This window comes from Gigantopelta aegis, chromosome 15 (genome assembly GCF_016097555.1).
Source record: "Gigantopelta aegis isolate Gae_Host chromosome 15, Gae_host_genome, whole genome shotgun sequence".
In the NCBI taxonomy this organism is placed as follows: Eukaryota; Metazoa; Mollusca; class Gastropoda; order Neomphalida; family Peltospiridae; genus Gigantopelta; species Gigantopelta aegis.
The window spans coordinates 32,952,952-32,965,954 of NC_054713.1; the positions used below are offsets into that span (position 1 = coordinate 32,952,952).

Consider the following 13,003-nt stretch of genomic DNA (forward strand, 5'->3'; position numbering starts at 1 on the left):
CATATTGACATTCTTTATCATTATATTCGAGAGAGGCAGTGCAAGAACAATTTATTGTTTTACAATATTGTCCGACATCAGAAATGATTGCAGATATAATGACAAAAGCACTAACTAAAGGAACATTTACTCAGTTTCGATTGGCTAGATTAGACAAGATTATTTCAACAAACTGTTAAACTAAGTGGGAGTGTTAAAATAATAGTTTGCTGGGAATATTTTAACAGCACTGTTGTGAGACCACTGACAGACTCGCGCATGCTTAGTTCTCGGGATTTTTTGTTTTTACATCATTTCCGGTTTCTGGATTTCTGGTTTCTGGGGTGTTCGTTGTTCAAATGTTCAAACGTTTAAAATAAATCCATGTTGTTGGATGTTCAAAGCATAGTTGTGTTTAAAATTCTTTAATATCATCTGACTGGATCTGAGGATGGTAAATTTCTATCTAACTGAACCTGGTGTATGGGTATAATAGTACTACTAATGCTATCTGAGTCAACCGGGTTGTTGTGTCTGTAGGAATCCGACTCACTCTGGTTGGTAGGTATAATACCACCTGACTCAACATGGTTAATGGGTTCAGTACCATTTGACAGAATATCTGATTGAACATGGTGGATGGGTAAAATAGTACTATTAATGCTATCTGAGTCACCCTGGTTGCTGTGTCTGTAGGAATCCGATGCACTCTGGTTGGTAGGTATAATACCACCTGACTTAACATTGTTAATGGGTCTAATACCATATGACAGAATATCTGACTGAACATGGTGGATGGGTATAATAGTACTATTGATACTATCTGAGTCACCCTGGGTGATATTTCTGTGGGAATCTGACTCATTCTGGTTGGTAGTTTTAAAATCGTCCGACTCAATCTGATGGGCAATTTGACTTTGTCTGTTGAATCTCCTACCGGTGAAATGAGAAATTTCATTTTTAAAAAGACTAAGCTTTCAGCCCTAACCAGACAACTGCCCCCCCCCCCCCAAAATAAAATAAAATAATAATAATAAAACAAAAGAAAACGTATTGTACGTTTTTCTGGGGTTTTTTTTGTATATATACACTCTTATGTTAACATATTTTAAATATAAAATATGTATGGATAAATACATTTGGGATGATCTTTGGCCAAATGTTTTTCCAGTTCCGTTTGGCTGATGGAAGGAATGATAAACATATACATACAAAATTATTTGTATATGTTTTTTTAATAGCAAGAGAATGGCAACTTGTATTAAACAATTATTTATTATTTTCCTCCTCCTGTTTATAACAATGAATATTTCAGCTATAGTTTTAAAACACCTAATTTTTTATTGTTTTGAGAATGTCTGTAACATCATTTACCGAAATGTGTTGGTCACAATAAAAATCAATATATAAATTGGGTCCAGTGTGATTTGACTGAATATCTGAGGATCGTAAATTTCGGTCACCCTGAACCTGGTGGATGGGTATAATATCATCTGATTGAATATCCTTGGCGAGTCCATCATCGGAGTCACCCTGGTTGATGGTTTTGATAATACATGACTCACTCTAGATGGTGGGTTTAATACGATTTGACTCAATATTCTGGGTGGGTCTAATATCATCTGACTGAACATGGTGGATGGGTCTAATATCATCTGACTGAATATCTGAGGATGGTAAATTTCTATTTGATTGAACATGGTCGATGGGTATAATACCATCTGAGACACCCTGGTTGATGTTTCTGTGAAAAACTGACTCTGTCTGGTTAGTAGATCTAAAAATCGTTCGACTCAGTCTGATCGGCTTTTTAACTTCGTCTGTTGAATCTCCTACAGAAGAAAAGAGAAATTTCATTTTCAAAAAGACTTGACTTACCTCTCAGCCCCCCAACAAAATAAACTTGTACTATGCGTTTTCCTGGGCTTTCGTAAACACTTTTAAGTTAACATATTTTAAACATAAAATATTGTATGGATAAATACATTTGGAATGATCTTTGGCCAAATGTTTTTAAAATTTCGTTTGGCTGTTGGAACAAATGATAAACAAACATACAACATTATTGTTTTTTGTATATCAAGAGATGGTAAATTGTATTGAACAATTATTGTTTGAGAGTGTCTGAACTTTGTAACGCCTCGGTGGCGTTGTGGTTAGGCCATCGGTCTACAGGCTGATAGGTACTGGGTTCGGATCCCAGTCGAGGCATGGGATTTTTAATCCAGATACCGACTCCAAACCCTGAGTGAGTGCTCCGCAAGGCTCAATGGGTAGGTGTAAACCACTTGCACCAACCAGTGATCCATAACTGGTTCAACAAAGGCCATGGTTTGTGCTATCCTGCCTGTGGGAAGTGCAAATAAAAGATCCTTTGCTGCTAATCGGAAAGAGTAGCCCATGTAGTGGTGACAGCGGGTTTCCTCTCAAAATCTGTGTGGTCCTTAACCATATGTCTAACGCCATATAACCGTAAATAAAATGTGTTGAGTGTGTCGTTAAATAAACCATTTCTTTCTTTTGTAACATCAGTTACCATGTAATGGCAATTACCATGTAACATAAGTTAATGAAATGTGTTGGTCACAATAAAAATAACAGCTTATATCCATGGCGTTTCTTTTCAGAATTATAATCCACTATATGGCATTCTTACCCAAAAAACCTAAAATGACTAGTTATTGATATTGACATTTTAAGTTCATGTATGTAACCTCCCTGAAATGGTATTTCAGAGTCTTTAGATTTCAAAATTTCCTGAGGGGAATGCCCTCAGACCCCTAGTGTCTTGTGCCTTCCATGCTCTTTCATTTCAAGAATTCATCTGCCCCTCTAACCCCACACTGCAAAAAAAAACACCAAAAAAATCCTAGCTATGGCACTGATTTATGTTTAGTTTCATAAACATTTTATTTAATTACCAGCTAGTAATTTAACTTTAATAAATCTTTTACTGTTTCATTTAAAGGAGTTTAGTGTCTGTCCTCAAAAATTTGAAATAGGGAATTATTGTTAAAAACTAACAATACAAATAAGCCTCAGACACAAAATACCATAAATCTAATATAACTTCCATCACATTATTCTTATAAATAAATATAATTATATTTATGATGTAATTTTCAGTTATGATTACAATTTGTGACCACAAAAGTGCATGACTTTATAAAATATCAACTTGGAGGATGGTGATGAATATGTTTTCATTACAAACAGCAGAAGAAAAAAATATTCTCAAAGGAAGGGACAATTAAGGCATTTGGCCTGATATGCATATTCAACGATATATAATGCACATTATTGCTTAATATCAACAAGTATAATCATATAGTTAATTAATAAAATGGTTAAATGTGACGGCTATTATATATAACGGGTGCAGCCATTTTGTACCATCCTAGTGAGTATGCCTTCTGGCGAGCTGGTGGTTACGTAATACCTAATGTGTCACGTCAGGAATTAGTCTTCGAACTGAAGAAACAAAACATACCTGATTTTTGCGGATGCATCGCAATGTTCTGTAATAATATCCATCCCAGTAAGCCAGCTTCAAGTATATATTATTTTTCAATACAAAATAAACCACCATTTTCATAGTGTTGAAATAACTGTATTATGTTTTGTACATAAATTAACCCACGTACTGAAATAATAATCGGAATGTTTTCTTAGTTAATTGGTCTTTTCTTTCCGTGGCCTGTGCATGTGGTGGTTCCTGATTGGCAGGTGTATATTTAGACGGTCCCCAGAAACTGTGTCTAGACACAATAAAAAGACGTGTCTCTTTTATTAAGATCACAGGGTATTGTGATACTGCGCGGACACCCCTCCAATCGTAATGGACATTATCAGCCGTCCTGCTTTATTACTGTAACACGCCTTGAAATAAGCGGCCGGTCACGGTCATTGTCCGGTACAAATTTGTAACTTGTCAGTAACAATGTTGATTGCGCCGGTCATCATGTCCGAAGCTCGCGCTGTAGTAAAAGCCGGCTGTTTTGGAGTCGAATACACTTAATGCACCGATTAAAAAAAATATTGATTACGAATGAAAAAACACAAATGTGTACCAGTGGGATTCGAACCGGTTCGCGGGGCACTTGACAGTCCAACACGAAGTTCATCTACAGTCCGCATACCTGTTTAGTAGGATTTTTCATAGTCTCGATTTTGCGGGAACTTACATTGTAAAAAGTGATGTCACGCATATTAGTAATTGACCTTTCGTACTTAGCGTATACTTCCTGTGGCATTTTCGTTTAAAGTTTGCAATTCAAATTGCCTCGTGATTAACAATTAAAGGATGTTGAACAAAATAATTTCAGTCTTTGCTGTAAAAGAACAAACAGGTACTGATAATGACAAATCAATTGTCCCTGTTCCTGGTATCCGCGGTGGGCAGCCGCCGATTAAATCCTGTCCCAAAAATTCCCAAACGAATATCCCGCAGAGTAGTATCTCAAAATCTAGCACTGAATTAAAATGGCAAAAGGAGGGTTTAGTTAAAACAAATGCCTCTTTGTGGCTACAGTTGGAAGGCGAGGTTATACTTATGATGTGCTCGCTCTGCAAAAATTTTCAAAAAGAAATGCAGTATAATCACAATTTTTCGGACGCGTGGATCAAAGGGTCCACAAATCTGCATGTATCAAATGCTAAAGATCACTCGGCAACCAAAAATAATAAATGTCATCATTTGGTGACTATTGCCTTAATTGCTGCATTGGTTATTTAGTAATTAAATATATCAATTATTAAACAACATAAAACATAATTTATTTCATTTTTATTTACAATGTTTTGTGACAGGTACAGTTTCTTTTATGTCAGGCACAAATTGTTTGGTGCAGGACATTGTGTCAGGTACACCAATTTTTTTTATTTCAAGGCTTGCTGTAAGTATTTATGTAAAACCCTTGATTAAGTAGACTTTCCCATCTAAAATCACAAAACTGACCAATTACGTAGTTCCAAAGAAAAGAAAATTATCACAGTGGTTGTTTTTGGTTGAACGTACCCTACCAATAGGCCTAATAATATGCATTTTTTTCGTTCTATTGATGCAAATTAAAATATATTTAGTTAAATAGTTTATTATACTATCAAGTCATTTATGTTGTTTTACAAGTCAGGTTGATGAAAGCGAAGCGCCTTGTCGTAAATTTGAGCATTTGTTTGCACTGCATAAAGGAGTTTGACAGAGCTGACGTCTCTTCGCCCCAAGCTATACCACCAGAAGTCACAAAAACGAAACGAAATGGCTGTCCCCAATTAGCAGGAATAATCATGGTTTTTTTTTTTATTAAATCTAAAATTACCCTTTTTTCATTTGTTAAAGTATCAGTATGTGTTGGTGGTCCGGGTATGCATCTTTGCAACACATAAGGCTCTTGTTTGAGTTTACTCTCCATTTAAAGTGTCAGTATGTGTTGGTGGTCCGGGTATGCATCTTTGCAACACATAAGGCTCTTGTTTGAGTTTACTCTCCCTTTAAAGTGTCAGTATGTGTTGGTGGTCCGGGTATGCATCTTTGCAACACATAAGGCTCTTGTTTGAGTTTACTCTCCCTTTAATATAGCTTTCATTTATCACACAAAGTAATACATTATAAGATCTCTTTCTCAGTGAGGTACAATATTCACATATGGCTACAAATGGGCCATGCATGCATGATAATAAGATACATTGTATATTAAGCAAATCTATAGTAATCAGTTCTGGGGCCTAATTCATTAAAGTGGGGAGTGGGTTGTCTTCAAATATTGACCTTCTTTCTTAAAGCAAGACATGAACATTGTAAGGAGTGCTGACCAATTTAAATCGAGAGCGTGACTCAGCTCATAATTCTCCATGTTTGTAGAAATTGTTTTAATTAGATATGAGAGAGAGAGAGAGAGAGAGAGAGAGAGAGAGAGAGAGAGAGAGAGAGAGAGAGAGCGAGCGAGCGAGAGAGGGTAAAAGCAAGCAAAAAGACAGACTGAGGGGGAACAAAATGATTTTTAAAGTTTTATTTGTTTAATGATACCACTAGAGCACAATGATGGATTCATCATGGACCCAACGATATCAAACATTTTACTAATTTGACTCGTAGTCTTCAGAGGAAAACCATTACATTTTCCCATTAGCAACAAGAGATCTTTTATATGCACTTTCCCATAGACAGGACAGCACATTCCATGGCCTTTGAAATACCAGTCGTGTGGCACTGGTTGAGACGGGAAGAAAAATGATAGAAAATGGGTCCACTGAGGAGGTTCAATCCTGTGATCAAAGCACCTCAGGCAAGCACTCTACCGCCTCAGTTAGATCCTGCTGCCAGTAAGAAGAAGACCGACAGACAAACAGACAGAGGACTAACCTGTCCATGGCTCACGCTAACACCACAGAGTGGGCGAGATCCTTGAGAATATCAGCCAGGGCGTGATTCTTCCTCCTGCCGCCCAATATTTTTGCCCATTTCACTCAGCGTTGTTAAGCGAATCTTGATCCCAGATGTCGATGGTGTTGTCGTAGTTGTCCGCTCTGGCTTTTTCTTTGTTGTAGTTGCCTGAGTGAAGTTTCAAAGGTCAAAATAATTTATTTTAAATATGAATTATACAAAATGGCATACATTTAACAACATAAAAAGTCCACATAATGGTTACATCAGATATATATAAGAAAAGAAAAAATTTAACGACACCTGTGTATTCAAGGTGAGGTATGCAGCCATCCCCCACCCCCACCCCCTCCCACCAATCGCATCTTTTTTTTTTCAAAACCACTTTTGATATTTTTCGGTCTCCCCATAACACAACTAAGAAATAAATAACTTGTAGTAAATTCCATAGTATGAAAAAAAGACGTTCTCTGTGGAAAGGACTATAAAATCCAGGAACATTAGGTCAAAATTAATGTTTAAGTCAGTAATAAATAGTACAGAGCTGAATTGTTCATGATAATTGCAGAATATCATTATCAATAACATACAAAAGTCCACAAGTTTCCAAGGTGTACTAACTTTACTACAGACATAAATGTATAATTATCGTATGATAACCTCATTACGTTAGTAACCTATTTTCGTCTTTAACTTTTGGGAGTCTGTAATATATTATAGGACTTCTATCGCTAGCACATTTAAACATTTGCGATCAGATATTTAACACAAAAGTAATAATAAATGTTTTTATTTGTATAAATCTTTTTTATAAAAATAAGATGAAGAACAAAAATATTATTGTAAGGATGTCCATTTTTGCTGTTTGTTATGTTGAATTGCAATGATAGTTTAAATAGTTTATACATTTATAAATTTTACTTAAATAAATAATGTGTATTTAATTAAGATAAAAAAGAAAGAAAAAAGTTTGTTTTATTTAACGACGCCACTAGAGTACATTGATTTTTTATCTTATCATCGGCTATTGGACGTCAAACATATGGTCATTCTGACACTGTTTTTAGAGGAAACCCGCTGTCGCCACATATGCTACTCTTTTTACGACAGGCAGCTAGGGATCTTTTATTTGCACTTCCCACAGGCAGGATAGCACAAACCATTGCCTTTGTTGAACCAGTTATGGATCACTGGTCGGTGCAAGTGGTTTACACCTACCCATTGAGCCTTGCAGAGCACTCACTCAGGGTTTGGAGTCGGTATCTCGATTAAAAAGTCCATGCCTCGACTGGGATCCGAACCCAGTACCTACCAGCCTGTAGACCGATGGCCTGCCACGACGCCGGTACTTAATTAAGATAAATGACTTAACAATAGTTTACGTACCTAAATGTGCAAACATTCTTTAGCGGTTTATATACATGGATAGTATAAATATGTTTTTAACGTCTTAATTTAAGCGCCGGGCCAAATTTTTATAAAAATTTATGTTCTCCAAATAAAGATGGTATTTTCTGTATTTGAGTTCGGAGTACAGTTTTTTTGTGGCATGCCTGCTTATCTGACTAAGACCACCAGTTAAAGTTAAAGTAAAAAAGCTACACGGACATTTGGATAGTTATAACGCTCTCTACCTGTCAGTTAAGAGGTGGGTTTTTTTAACAATACCACTGGAGCACATTGATTAATTAATCATCGGTTATAGACGGGTTTATTGGCCAGTGAAGTCAAAGTACTGTGCACGGCCATGTTTATAATCATGTGATCAAGCCGCCATTAAGGGAGTGAAATTCACACAATAATAACATGTGAAAGCATTGCATCTGGGTGCATTTTCAGTATTTATTACCATTTTAGTACATTTTGTGAAAGCAAAACCAGTATGTCGAATAATACAACCTGATTTAAAGATTGTAGATTCACATCAAAGTTGGTGGAAGTGTATTAATCATTAAAAACGTAAATAATAAAGCATGTATATAGCCCATACACGCAAATATAAAAGCATAATGAATAATTTAAACTTATGCAAGCAAATATAATTTTCCTGGACACTTGCATAGCCCAATGTATTTAACATTAAAACAACATTTTAGCCTCAGCGGACGAGGGTATAAGATGACACACACACCCCCCCCCCCCCCCCCCCCCCCCCCCCACCAGCCTAAGCTCCTGTTTTGTTTGTACTTGCCTTGGTCATCACCAGTAAGTGTCAAAGGGGTTCGTTTTGTAATTAACTAGTATATAGAAAATTTTATGACTAACCAGAAGCGAATTTTTGGGGTAATTTAGTATTGTATATATACCACATATACAATATATTGTGTATGATTATTGTAATTTTAATTTTTTTCCCCAAGAAACAAAAGATAATTTTTAAAATATATATTATAATTATATAAAATAATAACAAATAAATAAAAAAAATTTTTTTTTTTTTTTATTATTATTATTTATTAATTAATTAATAAAAAATAAAAATAATAATAATAATAATAAAATAAAAAATTCGACGAAATGGGTGGGGTGCGATTTTCGGTGTGGCATGCATGCGTGTTACGTCAGTAAATTATTTATCATGTTATCGCACACATTTAACACCATAATAACTCGTATGTTTAAAAAAAAATAATAATAAAAAAAAAAAAAATATTTGGCAGTGTTAACTGCGCCCCACTTCAACCCCATGTGATCACATCTGGAATATCCCAGAGCTAATAACAGTAACAGCTAAACGTTGACATCTACTCTAGATCTAAGGTCAGTCTATCTTTTTTCAAAATGGTACACGTTTTCTACAAACGCACATAACTGAAATACTTTTCTATATTTTAGGATGCATTCAGTTAAGTTTCACTTAATAACCTTCAAAATTATTCACACTTGCATGTGTTTAATTTATTCGCTATGCTTTTGTATTGGCGTGTATTGGTACTTTATTATATATGTTTTTAATCAGGCCGAAATTTTTTTTTACTTGTTTCCTATTACATGCTGGAAAAATATAGGGTAGGTAGGTAGGAAAAACATTTTATTTTGGAAAATAATTGTATTTATGGATATTAAATAAAGGTGTTGACTACCGGTATCCAAAATAACCTCTGCATGTATAGAAATGCATTATGCAAACCAACAATACCATTCATCACAGTGTTTTCCTTAGAAATGAAGTAAGGCATGGTAAAGTGACGTTTTGTGGGCATATTTTATGTGCAGTTATAAATATAAGGGATTTTTTTAAAGGGATTATACAATTTTCAAAAGGACAAAAACCTTATGGCCATTTTATTTTCTATATCTATTTCATAACTTAATTAAAAAAAAGGAAATATGTAGTACTATCCACATAGGTATTTTTAAAGGCTGAATATGACGTTACATTTCCCCAGTGACCACTTACAAAAAATAACGAAACGCATCGAGATCTTACTGACATATCGTCAACGTCCCTAACTGCGTTATGCTTCAAATTCCGTTCACTTTGTTTTCTCGTGCACTGTTCGCGCAATCAGCATCGATTTGTTGTCATCGGCATGTCGTTCATTTATGAGGTTTTTCTTCACAGTTCAGGAACATTTTTATAAACAATAAAGTTGAGAAAAGTAAGTATCTAAATACAAAACTTTACAAACCCCTAAAACCATTAACTTTACTAAGTCGTTTTTATTTATTCCTTAAAATTACCGATATCGGGTCCACATGATTCGTATAAATTACTTAAAATGGAGAAAGATGAATTAACGTTCGGTGCGTGTCACATGACCTCACACGTGCCAGATCAACTAGGCCAAAGAATTTAATTTTTACGATTTTTAAGACCCCTGTTGTTAGAATTTGTTTTCAATTATTATATTCGATCTGCAAAAGGTATGCTACATTTTTGTGCCTCTGTTGTAGTGAATAGTATTCATAATCCATTCATAACAGTTGTAAATAACTGTGAGTATATAAATTGTGTTAATTTAGAATCAATTCATTAAAATTTTTTTATATTTTACAAACTATTCGCAGGTATGAACGTTCAGTATTGACATCAAGTATGAGCGATGTGTGTTGGTAAAACGCGGACCGGACCAGAACGCTTGATAAATTGAATTTTTCCTTTAAAAAAAATAATAAATTAAGTGTTCGGCAACTGTGCATAATTAAGAAACACATATTTTTTCATGTAGTTGCCTTAAAAATGGTAAATGACGAACCGCACATGTGCAGTACGATACTTTTTGCAAACCCATGCGCCTGAACGCAGTTAGAAACGTCGCACCCCTTCCTGTTTAACAGAGGGCGTTTCACTTTCATTTATTAGAATGGATATGTTTTACGTCCACATTGTTGATTTTTTACGTTATTTGATTGCAGTTTATTTTGTTTCACGTATTGTAGCTGAAAAATGTAGAATAGTATTGCCGTAAATATCGTATTCGTGTTTTTGTCGTTAGGTGAACGCAGTTTGGGTCGTCGATGGTATTTAACCATTTGATTTGGCAGTAAACTCCATCAGTATCGGTAAACATTCCCTCCCCTAGTTTATCAGGTCACTAAATTTCTACAAGGCCAGTTTGTCGCTGGAGTAAATCATTAAATATAGTTATTATTATTATTATTATTATTATTATTATTATTAATCGGAACACCTCGCTACGCTGGATGTAGAGTAAATCGGAAAAGATCGCATATATTCGTGAAAACAATTGTCCGACTCTTCGCCCGATATCTCACGAAAGTTACCGAACTTCAATTTGAAGGGAAGTAACTCCATCAATCAATTGTTAGAAGAAAACATTTCGTGGCTAACGGGTTGACTTCCAAGCTAACTTGCGATGAGGACAGATGTCTCGCCATGTACTCTGAGTTACCCCCCCCCCCCCACCTGGGGGGAGTTACTGAGTTACGGAAAGCTACTTGAATATCGCGTCACTTACACCGGGTCACATCGTCACAGTTACGGGCTTCCGTGACTGATGTACGGCGACGCGATCGTACAGAAGAAGAGGAGGAGATGGAGGAAGAAAAAAAGCGCGCCAGGAACGGCGGGGGGGGGGGGGGGACCAAAACTGACGGCTCAACCGCCAGCGGCGGTCCCTTCCATAAGGGACCAAAACTTACCGGCTCTGTACAGGACGTTCCTACACAGCACGGTTCTGCACAGGACGGTCTATGGTATACGCTGCAGTGAACGGTTACCAGTCATTACCAGTTGTTGTTCTACACGTGTACTGAGATATGAGGGGGTGAAGTCAGTAATAATAAAGAAAATATATGTATATTGTGGATAATAATCAATAAAATATATATGTGCATATATATAATCACCTCAAGCAAGCACTCGACCAACTGAGCTAAATCCTGCTCATATATCACATATTAATTCCAATACGTGTTAAGGTTGGGGGTTGTGCGGGTTAATTAAAAAATATTTATAATATTTATTTATTTTTTTAAATGAATAAAACCCTTAAAATAACTAATGACCAGTAATGAAACTAAAAAATAATAATAATACTATGAACTAGTGGGAGGTTTGTAGTGTGCGGTTTTTTGTATACTCTCTCTCTCTCTCTCTCTCTCTCTCTCTCTCTCTCTCTCTCTCATTCTCCCCACCCCACCCCACCCTCCATAATCAATATGGTCTGATGACATAATCGATTTTCCAATCGCGCACATTTTTATCACACAAAATGTTCCAAACAGTTTGAAACAGAACAGAAGAAAACAACAATAAAATGCTCTGAAAAAGCTCTCGAATCACCCCCACCCCCACCCCAAGTACAGTAAGCCTACCTTACACTGGCGTAGGAAACGGGGGTGGGGGGAGCAAGGGGGGCATGTCTCCCCCCCCCCACACACACACTTTTCAGATATTTTGCTTTATATTTGCTTCATAATAGTGTAAAAGTGTGAAATGTATTTTCTGGGGGAGCATGGCCCCATATAAACTTCGCTTAACACAGTCTATAACCCCCAACCCCGCTCGCCTTAGAAACCTGCTACATTTTTTTTTTTTTACAAGAGATCGTTTATATGTACCATCCCACAGACAGGATATCACATATCATGGCCTTTTATATACCAGCCATGGCGCATTGGCTGGAACGAGCCGGCCGATCCTAGACCGACCGCGCATTTCCAAAAACCACCTTTTTAGGTCTAAGTAATGAATAGAAATAACATATAGTCTTGATAAATGCACTGGCGTAGCAGATATTTTGCTTTAGAATTGCTTTATATAGTGTAAAAGTGTGTAAATATAAAAGTGTGCCCCCCCCCCCCCCACCCCGTTTTTGGCACCTTCCTACGCCACTGAAATGTTACATAAATCGGACACAACACCCTCTTCCTCTACGCCTAGAGCGTTACGTAATTATTAACACCCCTTACATGTAACGCATATGACAACCGCTGGCCACTGTTAAAATTTCAAGGCAAATCCCCCACCGACCCCTAAAAATGTACCATACCTCTTTGAATATAAATATTTGGAGATATGAGACGACCCCTCAATCAAGACAGTTAACTTTGTTCAAAATCACGCGAGACTCTCAGCGCCTGCGCAAATCGCATATAGTCCCAGTTCTAGGCCTACTGGCGTCCCGCTAAATGAAGAAAAACAAAGCTGGCCATTGCGTTTGTAGTTGACTTAGA

General features: G+C 36.3%; 1 long non-coding RNA gene across 1 annotated transcript; it reads right to left on the bottom strand.

Moving 5' to 3' along the window:
- Nucleotides 1-1,050: 1,050 nt before the first annotated feature.
- On the bottom strand, nt 1,051-11,506 carry LOC121390764. The gene is made up of 3 exons (XR_005960259.1): nt 11,468-11,506; nt 6,341-6,529; nt 1,051-1,811 (listed from the first exon to the last, which is right to left on the bottom strand). It is a non-coding gene; the product is annotated as an uncharacterized LOC121390764 (long non-coding RNA).
- Between the last annotated feature and the right edge of the window lie 1,497 nt (nt 11,507-13,003).